This window comes from Chamaea fasciata, unplaced genomic scaffold, assembly GCF_029207755.1.
Source record: "Chamaea fasciata isolate MVZ Bird 193981 ecotype frontalis unplaced genomic scaffold, bChaFas1.0.hap1 SCAF_6, whole genome shotgun sequence".
NCBI lineage: Eukaryota > Metazoa > Chordata > Aves > Passeriformes > Sylviidae > Chamaea > Chamaea fasciata.
The window spans coordinates 53,914,538-53,931,714 of record NW_027094091.1 but is presented as its reverse complement, the minus strand read 5'-3'; positions in this window follow the sequence as shown (position 1 = coordinate 53,931,714).

Below are 17,177 nucleotides of genomic sequence, written 5' to 3'. Positions count from 1 at the left end.
AGGTTTAATTTCCAAAACTGCCTTGCATGGCAGTGGTAACCTTTCCACACATAAGCCTTTCATTGCAATAGCACCAACACTTATGAATCTGTTTTTTTTTCTCCTGGGTTTTAATTTTTGTTTATTTCTTTTTGAAAGACAGAAAAAAAATTGCACTTTTTTTTTTTTTGTCCTGTACAGTGGGATTTTTGTCAGTCTGACAAAAACTATGCATACTTTTTAGGAGGTCTTTGTGATTTCTAGGAAAGGAAAAGCCACCTCTTATGAGGCTCTTCCCTATTCGCTCATCGAAGGGGAAGGGATTTGGTGTTTGGGTAATTTTCAGACCCCTAAATACTACTCAAGAAAAAATTCATAGACAGAAATGGAAAAATTAGGTATTTTTTTGTGAGAAGTAAGTAATGTTATGCCTTTCTCAAACAGCTCTGCTGCACTGACGAGTATCTGAGTGGTAACACAAATCTGTGCCTGCAGAGCTGGTCATGCCTGAGCTATAGCCAGAGCTGCAGCATCTGCTCAGGCCCAAACAACACCTGTGAGATTTGGTTTCTAGGGCTGAAAGCTTAATCTTCAAGGGTATGACCAGCTCCTTTGTTCCTTCTGTCATCCTCAAGGCTAAAAGAATCCACCTGTTGCTTTGCACACTTGCCTAGCTCGCTCTGAGAAATGACACCCCCAAAACTTGCCCTTTGTTTCCTGCTGGGCATCTCTTTCTGATCAGGATTCACAGGTAGTATTGGGAAATAGGAAAAACCTAGCCACAGCAGAAAATATTTGCATGCAGAGCAGCTGCTTTTGTGAACAGGATGAGCTCATACAAAACTCTGTCCTGTGAGCGTGTAACTTACTGCTCACAAATATTTAAATAGTGGTGATTTTAAACATGTCATCACTCTTTCTTTGGCAAAAAAAAAAAAAAAAAGGAGAAAGGTTTTATTTTTCAACTTGCTTATTCTCTTGATTTGAGTGTGCTCAGCCATCTGTTGAGGGCACAAAAAGACAGAAGCAAGTAATTAAGCAGACCAGTTGCACTCAAATAACAAATAATTGAGATTAAGTGTTTAGTGACAGTTAATAGTCTGAAAGTAATTTCTCACAGATAGCAAGTGCTTGTGGAAAAAATTATGCATTTGTGAGGGTAAGGGTGGCTCCTGAATAAAAGGCAAATGAGAAATAAGGTATCAAATCTGGAAAATTAATTTTTGGGACTTTTCTCACCTTGCTGTGATGGTCTAAAAGTTTCACGAGACCTGTAGACACTTGTGAGTATTCAGCAGAGGTCTGTACACTTATTTAACGAGTTGCTCTTACTTTTTAGATGTTGTCCTTTCCCAGTTCTCCTGAAGGAGCACATACCCCAGGGTTATTCAAGACATATTACTTCAAAAAGTAAAGTCAGGGGAAAAGTGCTGCTCACAGAGTGAATTCTCAGCTCCATTAAAATCCAAGACAATTTTGCTTTTGTTCAGTATTTTCTGAAAAAGAGTCCATTTAGGAAGATGCATCCCCCAGAAACTTACATTAAATGTACAAAATTATAGGGTAGGTTGAGTGCTAAACCTTAAGTTTAGAAACAAGCAAAAAGGGCAGCAGATAGCCAATAGTTCTGTGCCTTCCCAAAAGCCTTTTTCTCCCAGTAGTGTGTGTTTTATTGAAACTGGCATAAACCATGAATGGGCTTTTTACATGAAGCAGTTGAAATAAAAGGATATCTAGGGGGGTTTTTTAATAAAAAACTTTTTGGTAAAGTAAGCCATTGTGTCATCCATTATTTTCAGAGTAGGTATTAAATATTATTGTATTTGGGGTGGGTCTCTGCATAGCAGCACCATTGTGACTTTGTCCAGAATGTCACAGTAGCACTGGCTGTGACTTCTTAAATGCTTTTTGGCAAATTTAGTCATCCTTAGGTTCAGAGCTGCTGGTAATGTCCTCCCTGTATGGAAGGAGCACAGTGACAGTTTGTGGAAGGAAGATAGGAAGGCTGGTCATGTTGAGAAATACCATCAACTGATTTAATCACCTTTACTTGTGGTGTATTCACATAACACTTTGGAGGTGCTGGTGGGAGAAAGGCACTCGTCACTCATGCTGTTGCCAAATTCTCCAAGAGAGAACTCCCTCTAACTTGGTTTGGAGTAAACTGGTCGAGCAGTTCTTGTGGAGCTACATGTGATTTTGCAGTATATCAGACATCATCAGCTGATGGGCAAAATGACTTAGAGACATTATAATGGCTGTACTTTGACAGGTATTCAAACTGAAAGATCGATTTATATTTTCTGAAAGGAAGGAACACGCAGTAGATTAGTTTGCAAATGGTTTTTAGTACAAGAAATGAACCTTCTTACATCAGTGATTGTTAAGGTAACATTTGTTTTTGCTGTGTTTTTTCCTCCCTTTCTAGATGCAATTCGTATTTGCTAAGGACTCTGGGCATTACATTAGAATAAGGAAGACTTGGAGATGGAGAGCAATTTAAAAAAAATAGATATCCAAATCACTATCATAATCCTTCTGGCTCTTTGAAAATGAGTAGTAGAGTGTTTCAGAGATGTTTATTGGAAAGATTAGTTTTATCATGAAATTGTTACTTCAGCACATGGTTTGAGATTGGCTATTACCTTAAAAATTCACAGATGAAAACACAAGGAAAGTTGCCAGTGAAAAAGTCCTAGTGGCTGAGTGTCCTTTCTTTGTGCACTTTTTTCCCCCTACAGTTATATATTGGCTTCACCTGGGAGAAGTAAACAATATGTTAAAAAAGCCAAGGATGGAAAAAATAAGCTAAAGCTCTCTTTTTGCAGGGGAAGGCAGTTTTGCTTATTTATTAATACTGCTAGGTAAATGTTGAAAAAACTCTAAATATTTATGAAAGAATTATTTTTAAAAAATAAACTCTCTTTAAACCTAGCTATAAATGTTTATGTGGGAGCCTGGAAAAGAGCTCTTAACTTTTGAATGAGTTTATGAACAGTATGCAGTGATCCTGTTAAAGGAAAAGCTTTGCATGAAAAAAGGAAAACTCCTGTGAAGACTGTTAATACATTGACAGCCCTAATAGAGCTACCTTGCTACAGGTAACCCCTTGGGAAAGAGCTCCTCAACATCACCTAAAATCAGAAACTGTCTGCCAATTGAATGCTCTAAATAGGAGATCACCCTGTTTGCTTTCTTCCAGCATCATTTCACCACCTGTCTAGTTTCCTCCTAGAAGGACCCCAGCATGAACCCATCTTTCTTTCCCTAATGGAGGCTTGGTTCCTCTTACTGAAGCTCTGAATTTACAGTCCTTCCACATATATGGAAAACTGATGCCCATAGGGATAGACCTCAAAAAATGCATGAATGCGTTTGTACTCGTTTCCATTCCTGGTATGGCAACACATATTTAGGAAGAAGACTTCTGATGCTTTAGTCTCTTATTGTATTTGCATTTACTCTTGTTCTATTTCAATTTGATTTTGGACAATGTAGAGATTTTCTTGAGTAAAACCTAAACACCTCTCTCAGGAATCTGTTCAATCTGTTCTCCTGTGTTAAGAAAGAAAAAAGAAAAAGAAAAAAAAAAGGGGATGTTAAAGGAAAGTGGGTTTTGAAGTTCAGAGTCCTATGGTTATTTTCTGTGTCAGCATGGTGGGTTTTGTGATGAAAGGGTATTACTGAAATGTCAGCAGAGAGGGATGAAAGAAGAATGCCAGTGTCCCTTTAAATGTTTCACACAGGTTGCATGAAAGCAGGATTATAAGTGTCTCAGGATGCCAAGGTTTTATTTATAAAAATAAATTCTTCCAGAAAATATCCCAAGCTGGTGTCATGTTGTTGAGTGCAAATGGCTCCATTAGCAGTTAGTGGTGGTTGTACATATGTCCATCCATCTGCCTTATGACTTTGTATCTGAGAAAAGGGCTGTGAATTAGTTACTTATGTAAAGGCCCTCTTTTAATGTGTGTAAAGAAAAGGATTGCAGGCAGTGCTGACACACTTGGCTGAAAGCACTCATTGCTGTAGACACACTTGTCCCTGGACAAGATGAATCAGAGCTAAGACCAGGCCATAAAATGGATTTAACAGAATTATGGATGTGTTCTCTTTCAATTTTTTTCTTCAGTCCATCCTACAATTTTCATATATAACTAGAGCACCTTTCAAATTGGCAAAGAACTCTTTTCTTTGAGCGGGCTGGTCTGTTTGTTTTGTAAAAGGCACTGGAGTATTCTCACTGGAGTGGGTAAAATGCTGCAAAATTGCATTTGCATATTCCCACTGCGGTTCTGTTGCAGCCCCTTTTGCGTAAACCTAAGGCTGCTTAGTATTTGCCACAGGTAAAATTTTGCTTTTGGCAGTGAGTCAAGTGTGAGATGATGCAGATTCAAATCTTAGTGGTACTTTGAGCCAAGTCTCTGCAAGAGCCTAGAATTTATAATAGTAAACTACCATTGCAACTGTAGGAACAGTACTTTCCTTGATGAGGAGGGGTTACTGTCATGGGAACATGTTGTTTATTCATTTCTTACAGTTTCTCTGTGGAGAAAATTTCAGTCTTTCAGTCAGAGAGGAGAGATACAGATATGTAAGACAGATGCATCTTCAATGTAACACATTGTGAGTAGCAAATGACTACTTTGAAAATGTCTCAAATTCCACATCGTGTGAAAAATCTTCCTTATAGCCATCTGACAAGCATGCATGGAATTGGGCTTGAAAATATATTCTGATTTCCAATGGTAACTGAGAGAAAGGAGGTGAATTTACAGCTAATGTTATTTTCTGTTCATAATGCTGACTGGTGTTTGTTCCAGCAGCCCAAGAGGGCACAGGCATGAGCCAGTTTACTGCGTGTGGTGGTTTATTTCCACAAAGCTTTTGTACCTGCATCTCTGATTCAGCTTTGGTTCTGAGAATCCTCTTCAGGAGAATATCTGAACTGGAGAAAAAAAAAAATAGCTATTGGACAGTCATTGTTAGTCAAGAAAAACTATGTTTTCTTCCAAAGATTTCCCTTCATGCCTCATGCTTTTTGGAAACACAAAACTTCTGGGGAGATACCTTGCATACTCTCTTTCAGTAAATTCTATTGATTTGGTTATAAACTGATTTTGCAGCAGTGGAGAAGACAGACAACTCTGTGGAAAGTGTTCCTGACAGTGGTTATCTTGCCTGCATCCTTCCCTGCCTGTCACGGCCTTTGTCTTCATTTCCCTAAAGCAGGTGCAGTTTGCCCTCATCTCTTATGCCCGGCATAGCCAGACGGCAAACTTCTTTTGCTGTGTATAAAATCTGCTTCTTTTCTTGTCATATCTCTTCAGCTGGCTGGCTAATACAACTGTTTGTAAGCTTCTCCATAAAGTGAAATTTATCTTGCTTTAGGAAACAAAATGGATAAATCCTCCCTTTTTGCAGGAAGACAGGTTGCTAACCTGTATTCATGGCAGCGTCATGCAACTCTGTCCAACCAGGAAGATGGTTCCCTGCTGTTGATCATCTTTTATGTGGTGTGTGGTCTTCTTTTTGAAAAAATCAACAAAACAAAACAAGAATTTCTTAAGTTAACCCAATGATCTGATGTTACCCCCTCTTATTCTTTCTTAGTTGCTCCTCCTAATCTGTTGCATCTCTCTTGCAAAAAAGGAAGAAAATTTCATGGGATGGAATGGAATTTGCTTATCACAGTGTTAAATTTAGTATAGGTACTAAATATAGCAGCGTCTTCCAGTGAAAGTCTGCAGATCTCTTGATTTTTTTCTGACTCTGGCCACAAATAAGATATCTTCTACTTGTAGCATCACAGAAGTCCCCTCCATCAGATCGATTCAAAATCAATTATATGAATCCTAGCCAAATATGGTGTAACAGGCAAGCTGCAGATAAAATGTGGAATGAGCATGCACGATTGCCAACTGTGGCACTTAAGTGTCACAAATACGTTCACCTCTCCACTTGCTCCATCTCATGATGAAATATTTTCTTAGAATACTTTCAGGAAAGATGCTCTCCTCCCCGCCCTAAAGGTATTATTTTTTTCATTTAGCTTACCAGCAGTTTGAACTAGGTAAAGCTCTTCTAATTGCAGCTGTGATGCTTCATAGTGTCACTGATTTCTGTAAAGAAGATGCTTTGGCTGGTCTGTGCTTCCTTTGATTGACCATAGCATCTCCTGGCCATGGAGGAAAGCCTTGACAGAAAATAGAGCTGGCCTAGGGTCACAGCTTTGCTAACTAACAGAGTTAAAGAATCCATGGTGACCCCACAGGCCACCTAAATTGTAAAATCTGTGCAGATTGGCCTTGCCCTGCCTGGTTAGCTGTGAACCTGAAGCCCCAAAGTGTGTCTCCAGGTGAGCCCAGCACAGTAGTGGGTTTCAATGAACTGCAAAGCAAGAACTAAGCTTCTGGGATTTCCTTCCTGAGAAGGACTTCCCAATTCTCAGCATGGTAGATATTTTTGGGTTGGTTTCTGCTCTTGGTGATTTTCCAAGCAGCAGCTTTGAAAGCCTTTCTCCTACTTTTCAGAGGACCTTTTTAAAAAGTAGTGTGCAGACCAGGAATAAAACAAAATGCAAAAAGAGTCCAAAGCCAAGATGTTTGTATTTTGCCCAGCACTAGCTAATGATGATAATGATAATAGTAACAGTAATAGTGGTTATTTCAAGTGAATTTATGTGCATATTCATCCATGTAAGTTGGAATATATTTCGTGGCAGCACTTCTGATAATATTTCAGAACTTGCATCTTTAGAGAGAAAAAGCAAATTAATTTATTTAAATGTTCAGAAGTATGGTTGTAACAGCCTTTCTGCACTATTTGTCCCTAATGAGAACAAACTGTCATTGTCATCGTTTCCAGGCAACTACCAAGGAATACTTAACCTTACATGGGGGTCTTGAAAACCACACATTATGCCAGGTAAAGCTTGTCTTTGAAAAGAAACTAGCTCAAGAGATCACATAGGAGCATTTTATTTAATCTCATTTTTAATTAGTTCTTTTTTCTTACTTTCAGGGCAATTATTTTTTCTGTCAAAGACTTGCTTTCCTTAACTAGGAAAATCAAATTAAACATGATTTTCACATTCTATTTTTAATATTTAACAAGCCAAGAAGTACTCTGGACTACAGTGGTTACTGTGGGGTCATTTGGAAAGATTTTGACAGCTTGAGAGCATTCTCTCTTGATGAAAATGGGAAGAGCCAGTAAGAGAAGCATGGTGGGCAGTTTTAGAGGCTTCCACTGAGACTGGAACCTCATTATGCATCATGCATACTGCAAATGCCCATCTCTCTTAACAGACTGAATAAATAAGAAATTGATGGAGAAATGTACAGTACTGGGCACAGTAACAAAAGGCACAATGTGCAACAGAGGACTCTCCACCCAAGTCCCAAACAGCATCTCATGAACTGAGAGAGGTGGCAAAAATTAATCCACTCTGGTAATGACCAAAATTACTTTTCATTTATTAAGTGAAAAAAAAAACATATATATGGCATTGAACTTTACAGTGCTTCACATCTGGCAGCATCTTAAACCAATTTTTGTGGTTATATTAAAATTTGATCAACACTACGTTTTTTATCCATGCTTCTAAACAGTGTTTGATGACTAAATTGGCAAAAACTGAAATGTCTCTTTGGCAATTCACTAAAGTTTACATTTCCTTATCACACCACTGTTCACTTTGAAAGCTCTTATTACTTGGTGTAAAGAGAAGATTAAGCTATAAAATGGAATGCAATGAACAAACCCTACCTGCTTTTTACAACCACAGTCCAAGGAGGCCAAGGTCCAGTGTGTTTTCTTCCCTTAGCCTCCGGGGAACGTAGAAGAAAAGTGGATAAAGGTTCATGAGAAAATATCCTTATGGATAGTCATGGATAAGTTATAATAATTGATGTACTTTTCTAGCAAGAGAAAAATTTCTAATGGAATCAAGTTCACCAAATCTAAAGCTAAAGCAGGGCTGCTCTCTTGACCTGTGCAGAGATGGGCTTGTCTTATCTTTGTCAGTACACAAATGAAATTCTTTTTTTGTTCTTGTAAAAGAAAGTCATGTAAGGCCTGCATGATATAGCCTAAATTGAGAGATTTGTCACTTTTGTGACGATAATTCACATAGACTCCAAGACAAATGTACTTTTGAGCAGTGACTCCATGAACAATAAAGCAAACACTCTCAACTACCTACCAGCCCATCCATCTTTTTAAATCATGTCAGCAGGCTTCAAATTGTTCATTAAGCTTTATTGTTTCATAGAGAAGGAAATAATTTGTAGTGAAATACAACGAGCCATTGAACTTTGCAATAGTTTATTACTTGGTCTTGATTTCTTGCACATTGCTGCTTCATCATTTACCTATCATTTGTTTTGGATGACATGCTTTATCCTCTCTTCAAAACTGTCTGGATTGCATAGGTAAATTTATAAACTGAACTGCTTTGGCCTTCTGCTTGTGAAAGCTTCCACCTACTGTTTGTGAAATCTGCAGTAGTGCTGTGTATGCGATATTTTTGTAGGCAAGGTGTGAGTTCTTTCTTCTGTCAAGAAAAAACAGGATTATGCAGCCTGATGTGAAGTTTGCTGACTTTTGTTTGAACTGGAAGACTGGTGAACAGACTTTCTGGAAAGTGAGAAGGTACAGGCAGCAAAGCAGATGGATACAAAGTGGTTGAAGTGGCAAGTAAAGTAGGCTTTGTGCCATAAATGACATCTTATGGTATAAGAACTACTCAGATACGGGTCATTTTGGTGTCATGAGGGAGAGAGAGGTGGCTGCATCTGTGCTAAGTCTGCTGTTATCTCTGTTGTTATTGCCGTTATAAATGGGAGTCCTAATTAGAACTGAGGGAATTTATGGGCAGATATGAAAATGTGGTTACTATAGTTACCAGGTGCTCCAGCTCATTGAGGAAATGTAGGTAATATAATGATAGCCCAGGGGTAAACACATGCGGTAAATGATGGACAAGCCCCCCTGCCTCAGGAGAAAATATTTTTCTTCACACTTTTTTTGGTGGCTTATTTGCCAAACTAACATCTACCACTACAATTCCTTTTCTGTCCTTCCCTTTCTTGCAATGGACTGGTTTTGGTTAGACTATGAGGACTTCTGGGGAAAAGTAAGTTTAGAGTGAAGTAGCATTTAGAGAAAGCATAAAGATCTATTTGCCTGTCTGTCAAACTCTCTGCTAAAATCCTTCCCCATTCTTCTGTCTATATGCTAGACAGCAAGGTGAAATATGTGTATTTTCACAAGTTCAGAAAGAAAACTTCTTTGTGTTTGTATTTTTGTTTGTTTGTTTGTTTGTTTATGAGCCTAATTCAAGTAGTTACCCTTGACCTCATGATGGCCTGTGGACAGGGAAGGAGGAGAAAGCCAGGGAGACATTGATAGGGAGAATCCCATGAGAAAAATGGCATCTCAGAGGGATCAAACCCCACAGGAGTGGGCTTTTGCTTGGTGCTGCCTACTGTCAGGGTCTACATAGGTTGTTCCATTTGTTAACAAGAAAAGGAAGAATAGTGAAGTCAGACTAATTTCTGCAGCAATTTCTCTGGAGTCAACCAGATGTCACTACTTATTGTTTTGACATAGATTTTTCGGTCCTGAGTAATTACCTGTCCTTTTAGAAAAAGAAAGCACATGAGGAGACAGAAAACCAGAGCAGCTGTTGCTAAGGGAGCTGATCCCCACCACCTTAAACAGTGCCGACCATGAGTTGTCCTCTGGTTTTGGAGGGGGCATGCAAGAGGAGAAAAAAGCCTGAAGCATTTATATCCTGCTCAACTAGAGATAAATTGAAAATACACTTATCCGTATCCAGCATGTTGCCTGATGTTACTGGTTGATGGAGACTGAAAAGAATATTGCTCCATGACCCATGATTCATTAGCTCTCTGTGACTGTAGAGATGGAGTCCAGTGACCTACACAAAAGCAGAGCCACAGTTGCAGCAACAAGGTCAGTGTAAGGACTGTAATTGGCCACACAAGTTCCAGATCCTTTCTAGAGATTGCTGCAGGCTGATGAACGTACATTTTGAAGTTAGAGAATATTGCCTATCCAGTTTAACCTCAGATACCTTGCTGAAGTGCCTCAATCAGACACCAGGACTTCTGTCTTGAACCTTAGAGAAAGACAGGAGCTCCAGAGCAGTTGGTTTCCTGCATCCTGGCATTCTGCCTCTCCCTCAGCAAAAGATGCAAAACAGGCTTTGACTGTGACTGTCTCAGATAGGGTCTTAGTCACGGACATTGCTGTCTTGAAGAACTTGACCATCCTGAATGGTTTCAATTACTTTGGATGATGGATTTTATCCATTAGCAAGAAGGTGATATACCAGCTCTGTCACTAGCCTCCTCACAGGAAGATTTAAATGTGCTGAGGTGCAGAGTCTGAGCTTCAACATTAGTGGTGCTTTATAAAATGAAGCAAAGTGCACAAGAAAATGGATCCAGTTAGGCAGTGTCTCCTCTCTACCCAGAACTTTTTGGAGCGCTGTGCCACTGACAAATGCTGTTGAATTAGGCTTTCAGTGGAAGTAACCAGGCAGAAATTACACATGGACCTCTGTAGGCACATGAGATTCTGCTTTGCTGCAGTGTACAGGCATTGGTGTGGCTGCACAGGGCTCTTCTGCTATAACCTCCTGTGCAGAGGAGGGTACTCAGCCCTTCCTCTTGGAAGATGGTCCTTCACTGAGCATCCTGGGATGGAAACCTCATGGCCTTTTGTTATAATCTAGCTGCTGTTCCCTCTTATCTGCTGCTTGAAGTGAGGCACAGGTTGCCCATAGCAGCTTGTCCTTCCTGCAACAGGCCTGCAGCTTTGTCCGAAGAAATAGAAAACACCTAGAAAAAAAAAATACTTTTAAAATGGCTAGGAAAGGAGGGAAAGAGCAGTTTACATAAGAACTAGTGATGAGAATGAGGTTGCTCATAATTTTCTTGGGATAGAAAAGATGCCAGTGAAATTAAAAGGCCTTTAAAAATGCCTGCTGTTTCAGTATTACTTAGATTACCTCTCTGCTCTAGCATAGCATAGTTCCCTCTCTTTGACTTTAGAAGCTGAAGAAAGCTTCAGTGTCCTGGGAGTTTGGGTTTGTCAGCACGGCATTTCTGGGCTATGCAATCATAGCCTGGATGGGACACAAAGGGACAGACATCATGAATCCAGGCATTTCCCTGCTCAGTGGAAGTGTTCCAAGCAGACCTTCAGGAATTGTCTTCTCTAGGCCTGTTTTTTGTTTGATCTGTGTGGCTTAAGAGAATGAGAATCCCATCCTACCCACTCTTCTGTCTCTTTTGGGTACCTCCTACACTCTGTATTAGTCAAGAGCTTCATAGCTTATATGTGCATTTGAATTTTTGGTCAGGTTTAAAAATGTTCCATTTCCCCACACACACAAACTAAAGGAAATTTGAGTCTACTTGTTTATGCTGGGTTTCAATTTTGCGAAATGTTAACATTGACTCTTTTGAACTTCTTAGGATCTTGAATGTAAATTAATTCAGCAGCAGCGCTGATATGTGCATTTTGCAGGATGGATAGTGAGGGGACAAAATTCTTTAAAAATCCTCAAATAGAGAAACTGTGCTTGGCCACAGGAATTCTTAGTGATCCGTGCCCTTGTCATAGCACTGGAGAAATCCCATCTTCCTCACCTCATTAAGACCAAGGGCAACTGCTATGTGCTGAATCTCCGGAAAAAAAATGTGAAACTCTGTGCTTCAGACCTGCCTTTCTTTACGAAGGTGATTACACAGCCTTCCTCCCTCGATGAATTAATAGTGCTAGAGATACTCTGCTCACAAAACTGGCTTTCTTTTTGCTGCAAGAATACAGCACACAGCTTTTGCCTGGTGATAAGCCTCTCCCTAATTGCCTAGGCTGGTTCCACTGTTTGAATTTTGGATTGGGCAGGTGGTTTGAGCCAATTTTTAATGCTTTGACGTTTTAGCAAGGCCCAGCTGCCAGGCTGGGTGAGCTGTGAAAACAGTCTTCTGTAGGGCTTGGCTATTTATCTTAGCCACATCTTTAATGCCAAGACATTCCAGGAGCATCAAGCTCTCCTGTGGTCTATCAGCCTTGAAATAGAGCCATGGCTCAGACTGAAGAGCCAACAGAAGCACTTTTCTTCTGTGCAGTTTCTGTACATTTGCTCTTGCAGAATTTTTTTGGAAGGGCACTTTACTTATCAGCCTGAACAGCATTCTATCTGTCTATTTTTTCCTTTGGAAAACAAAGTCCAAGAACCCTTCAGTGTTTCAGGACACAGAAAATGTGCTTTTTCTCTGATAGCTGAGCTGGTATTATAATAATGTGGGAAAAGTTTACTATTAGAAGTCAGTAAGACAGATTTGCAGCCTGACAAGTTTTCTGAGTTGGCCTGGAGTACACACTGACAAGCCTGATCACTGAGATTGGATAAGTACATACCTCATTTTCACACCTCATGTTAGCACCAGGATAAACAAAACTAATTTTGAAAAGCAGTAAAGCTAGCTGGAAAATGAACTCCCAGCTCTAAAAGTGCTCAAATCTCAACAACTTTTGCCATCTGACTTCAGGCAGAGATAAGGACACTGCAAAGTCCTCCCTCACGTCTCCTAACATCTGCTTTTCCTCATGTTTTTGGGCCACATGGTTTCTTCATCTGGATGATGGAATTTCTATTGAGTGTTGTTTTCAAAATCTAGCCAATTCATGCTGCACATGTACTTACAGATCAGTGATGTTGGAAAGGACTGTAAGTCTGGGATGTGGTTGTTTATGTGCACAGAAATACGCTGACAAAGCCAAGAGCTGTGCAGGGCTCCTGCAGTCATGGTAAGGACTTTGTGCAGTGTATAAGCTGTTACGAGATTGGAAAGTGACAGTCTTCCTCACCTTCTGAAAAATTCTTGAAGAAACAAGCTCAGGCAGACTCAGATATCCTTTTCTGCTGTCTCTCTCCTTTGATATACAATTTTAGAAATCTTTTGCCAATTTTTACCAAGTTTAACACAAAAGCTCACAGAAGCAATTAAGCTCCTATGAGAAAGGCAGTCAGATGTCATGAGTGAGACCCCATATTGGTCCCACCAAAATAACACCCTGACTGCAGTGAAGCAATATTGTACAGCAGCATTGTGACAGTAGGAAAACTTACATTTTATTAGGCCCCAGTGAAGCCAGCCAACAAGGTGGAACTACGTAGCAATACAAATTTTCAGCAATGTTAGTTCTCATTGAATAATGATTTGTTTTTAGAAGATAGTATAAAAAGCAAGACAAAACATCTTAATAGTATAAATATCACCTGGGACAGTGAAATAGCTATCAGGTAATGCATTTACATGAATTGTGAAATCAGGCATTCATTTATGGGTGCATCATAGAATTTCTCTTGAAACATACCAACACATTTCACTTTCTGTTTGATTAGATTAATGACAGTTTAGAGCTCTGTGTAAGCAATAGCCAGTGGTGTGTAGCCCTGTATCGGGATGTGCAGTTACTCTCTCTGAACCACAAACCAGCTAACCTTCCCTTACGTGTGCAAATCAGATTAAAATTCAGCAATATAGAGGAACCTAGAACATGATAGCAGACAAAGCAGCTGTAAAACTTTAGCCACCTCACTTGGAAATGGAGGAAGTGGGAAAGGATTGGTGACTACCACCTGTAGAGATTACTTTTTCTGATAGAGTTGTGTTTTGGGGTAGCTTCATGTATGTGATAAAAGGGTAGGACAGTATGGGATGGTGATCCTTAAAGAATGGGACAGCTTTTCAATGTTTCAAGTCGTAGAAAGTAAATGGTGGATGGCATGTGAGGAAGTGAGCACTGTCAGGGCTCCCATCAGCTGTGGGCAACATCTGCGCTCATAGATTAAACAGTTGCAGAGAGCAGGTTTTGGTTCTCAGGCCAGCTGGCATGACTTGACCTTGTCCACAGTGTTAAACTCCTTCAGCTGAGCTGCATGCCCACACAGAAGCTGCCTGTTGGACATAGTTCCTGGGTTGTGCTAATGGCAGAATTTAGGAAACGCTTTGTTGGCCCAGGCAGCAGCATGCTGGAGCTGTTCAGCAGATGTAGCGTAGCCGACTGTCAGGCTCCTGTGCACAGAAGTGGTGTCTGGCATGGTGTATCTGACTTGTGCAGCTACAGCCCTTCTGTCTGTCCCTGGATTCTTGTATTTACAGTCTGTTGTTTCAGGGGTCGGAATTACCATACCGGCAGAAATTTGGTGAGGTGCAAGAAGCACTTAACGTCTGAAAGTGCTTTAAACTCTTCCCTGACTTTCTGAACCTGACTCAGGCAAATTCTCATCAGCCCTATTAATGACATGAGATGCCAGTGGAACCATGAATTTGGTTTGCAATAGTGACAACTCCTGTTCTGTGAGTCAGTCTAGTGTCACTAAGCTGTGACCCTTTGGAGCTGGCAGCCCCCCTGCTGCTGGGAAAGGGTAAGTGCTTTAGGAAAGCTTACAGGTAGTATGGAATAGCATCATCAAACAGATGGGTTCTGGCTGCCCCAGTCAAACAGTTGTCTTTCAAGACATGTCCTAGATTTTAACCTATTGAACAAAAACACAGCAAATCAAATGGAAAACACATGGTTCACTGCTCTCAGTTTTGATAGCATCAGGAAGGTCAATCAGAGATTAATGCGTGTAACTGCTTTCTCAGCCTATCTGTAATGATTTAGTTTGGTTTCCAAAGGAAATAGGGTGTATGTAGTAATCCTCTTCTGGTTTTATTTTCCTTCCCAGTCCTTCTTAATCTGGACAAATCTGACAAGCATGTCAATTCTTACAAGTTTTGTCTGTCCCAGTATAGGAGAGAGTCTCTGTCAGTGAAGAAAGATGCTGTTTAAGCTCAGGGAAAGACAAGCAGAGACTGCACAAGAAAGAGCAGTTCTATAAACACCCAGCTGAAGAAAGAGCTGCTTCCAGAGTTTTCTCCATCAGTGGAGATCTGTAATAAAATCCGGCTTGAAAACTGCCTTTTGGTTATTCTGCATCACATCTCAGTCTTTTCTTCAGAGTAAACTTTGCAAATGGTACAAGGTTAATAAAGGCTGCTTTGGAAGGTGAGGCTGGTGTTTGCACTTTGGTAGATAAGAGCAGTCGTTGCTTGAAAAGGAGGGTGATATCATCGGGCTTTGCTATCTAGGAGGAGCACTGCTGCACAAGATGCAAAGAGATCCAGCTGCCTGGCCCTGAAAAATGGCATGTGCTCAGAAAACTGTGCACACTGCAACTTGGTCTTAGTGGCAACAGACAAGAACAAACAGTTGTGCTTTTCCTGGAATGCGATATTTTCACACAGATTATTTTGAGTGTGTCCTGTCATTTCTAAGACTTTTTGTGTTTCATTTAAAATAACAGCCTAAATGCAAGGCCGGGGTAACAGAGCTGCATGCAAAACCTCAGATAGCTTTCAGGGAGGGAGAAGGCAGTAGTCAAAGGTATGGTTTGTTATCTATTTTTTTTCTAAATTTTCTCTTCCTTTGTTTCTTTCCATGTATGTCTCAGTTTTTTCAGTGCCTCCCAACCACCTTCTGTCTTTTTTTGTGAACCTCATTGTAGTTCACTTTGTATATTTTCTCCCCTCTCTTCCTCCTTGTTAGTTTATTATTTCAGGTAAATCTCAATCATCTGTTTTCAGCCTTCTTGCTCCTTTTAACTCTTGCCCAAGACTGTTCCTTTTCTTCCCCCACCCTGCTCTGTATTTTGTCACCTTTATCTCTGCTAATTGTGCCAGAATTCAAACACCATGACTCAGGTAGACATCAGATGTCCCTTGGCACTGAAGAGACCCTTCATTTGGTGCCAACTAGAGACAAGCTTGAGTATCTGTATTCTGATTAAAACACTGTTGCATCTTTCTCCATCATGGCCTGACTTTTCTGCAGCCCTAAGGAGGGTGGATATTTGGGTGTCATTAGGATTAATTGTCTAAAACTGGAAACAGCAGAGCTGAACTCTGTTGGAGCAGCACTATAGCTACCCAATGTTATTTGACACAAGCAGTGTGTGTCTGCTGCAGGCTGAGCCCAGGAATGCTAGTGGTGCTCCCATCCACAGAGACAGTGGAAATGAGCACTTGCTCTCAGCTATTTCAGCTTGCTATTATTTTGGACCATTGACTGTGAATGAAGTTCAAGCCAAATTGAACACCAGTCACCTGGAGCTGTGTGTGAAAGGCCTCAGATAAATTAGCAGTAGAGCCTCTAGCCTCACACAGCTTAAGTGAGCCATCATTGCATAGCTGCCTCTAAATGCCAGCACTGCTCCTCCTGCCTCCCTGTTGCTGCACGTTTGAGAGCACAAAGGCTTTGCGAGGCTGGATTACCACCCTACACTCAAACGATGCCTGTACGGATTGCCTTCCTCTGTGGCACTTTGTAAGCAAGCAGAGCAACTGCTGAGAACTAATAGGAGTTGTGACAACGGGGACTGATATTTGTTCTGTCTCCAGCAGTACCAGGTAGTGATGGGAGTCCCCTCTGCATCGTCCTCCATGTGACCTTTCTCTTTCACACCCAAGGGAGGCTCATTCTGCTGGTTACTCATCAGCAGTTGCAGGAAGGCTCTGGAATTACAGGATCAGCCATAAGGACTCCATTTGAACCCATTTCTGGAGTGGAAGCTTGGAGGAGCAGAGTAAAAAGAGATGCAGGAACTTGCATGGGAAATGTTAGAGGACTACCTGGCTTCTCCTCCAGACCCTGGAGGTGTGTGGCTTTGTGTGTCTGTCAGTAATCAGGAGCAGAAAAGACACTCTTCTCACTTATTGTCCCTCTAATTTTCTTTAATTGAGGAAATGGCTCTTTTTTGGACATTTCTCTCCATTGGGCAGGTTAGAGGGCTGCTTTGGGCATCTTGTGCAGTACTTGAATGAATGGGAGAAAAAGTGCCCCTGGCTGCATGGCCTTTATTCATTGCCTCCTCCTTGAGAGGGAGGTTAGTGTATCACAGCATGATTAAGGGCAAGAGAATCTTACTCTAAATCAGAGAAAGATTGGAAAAAAATTAAAATTTACTTCCTCAGGCCACATATATATATTTTTTTCTCACTGCTGTCTTTCCTCCATCACGGAGCTCTAGCAATGTTGGCATGTACAATCTAATGGGTACACCAGGGCCAGCAGCGTGATGGATTTCAGTGTCACAGAGAGAGTACTGA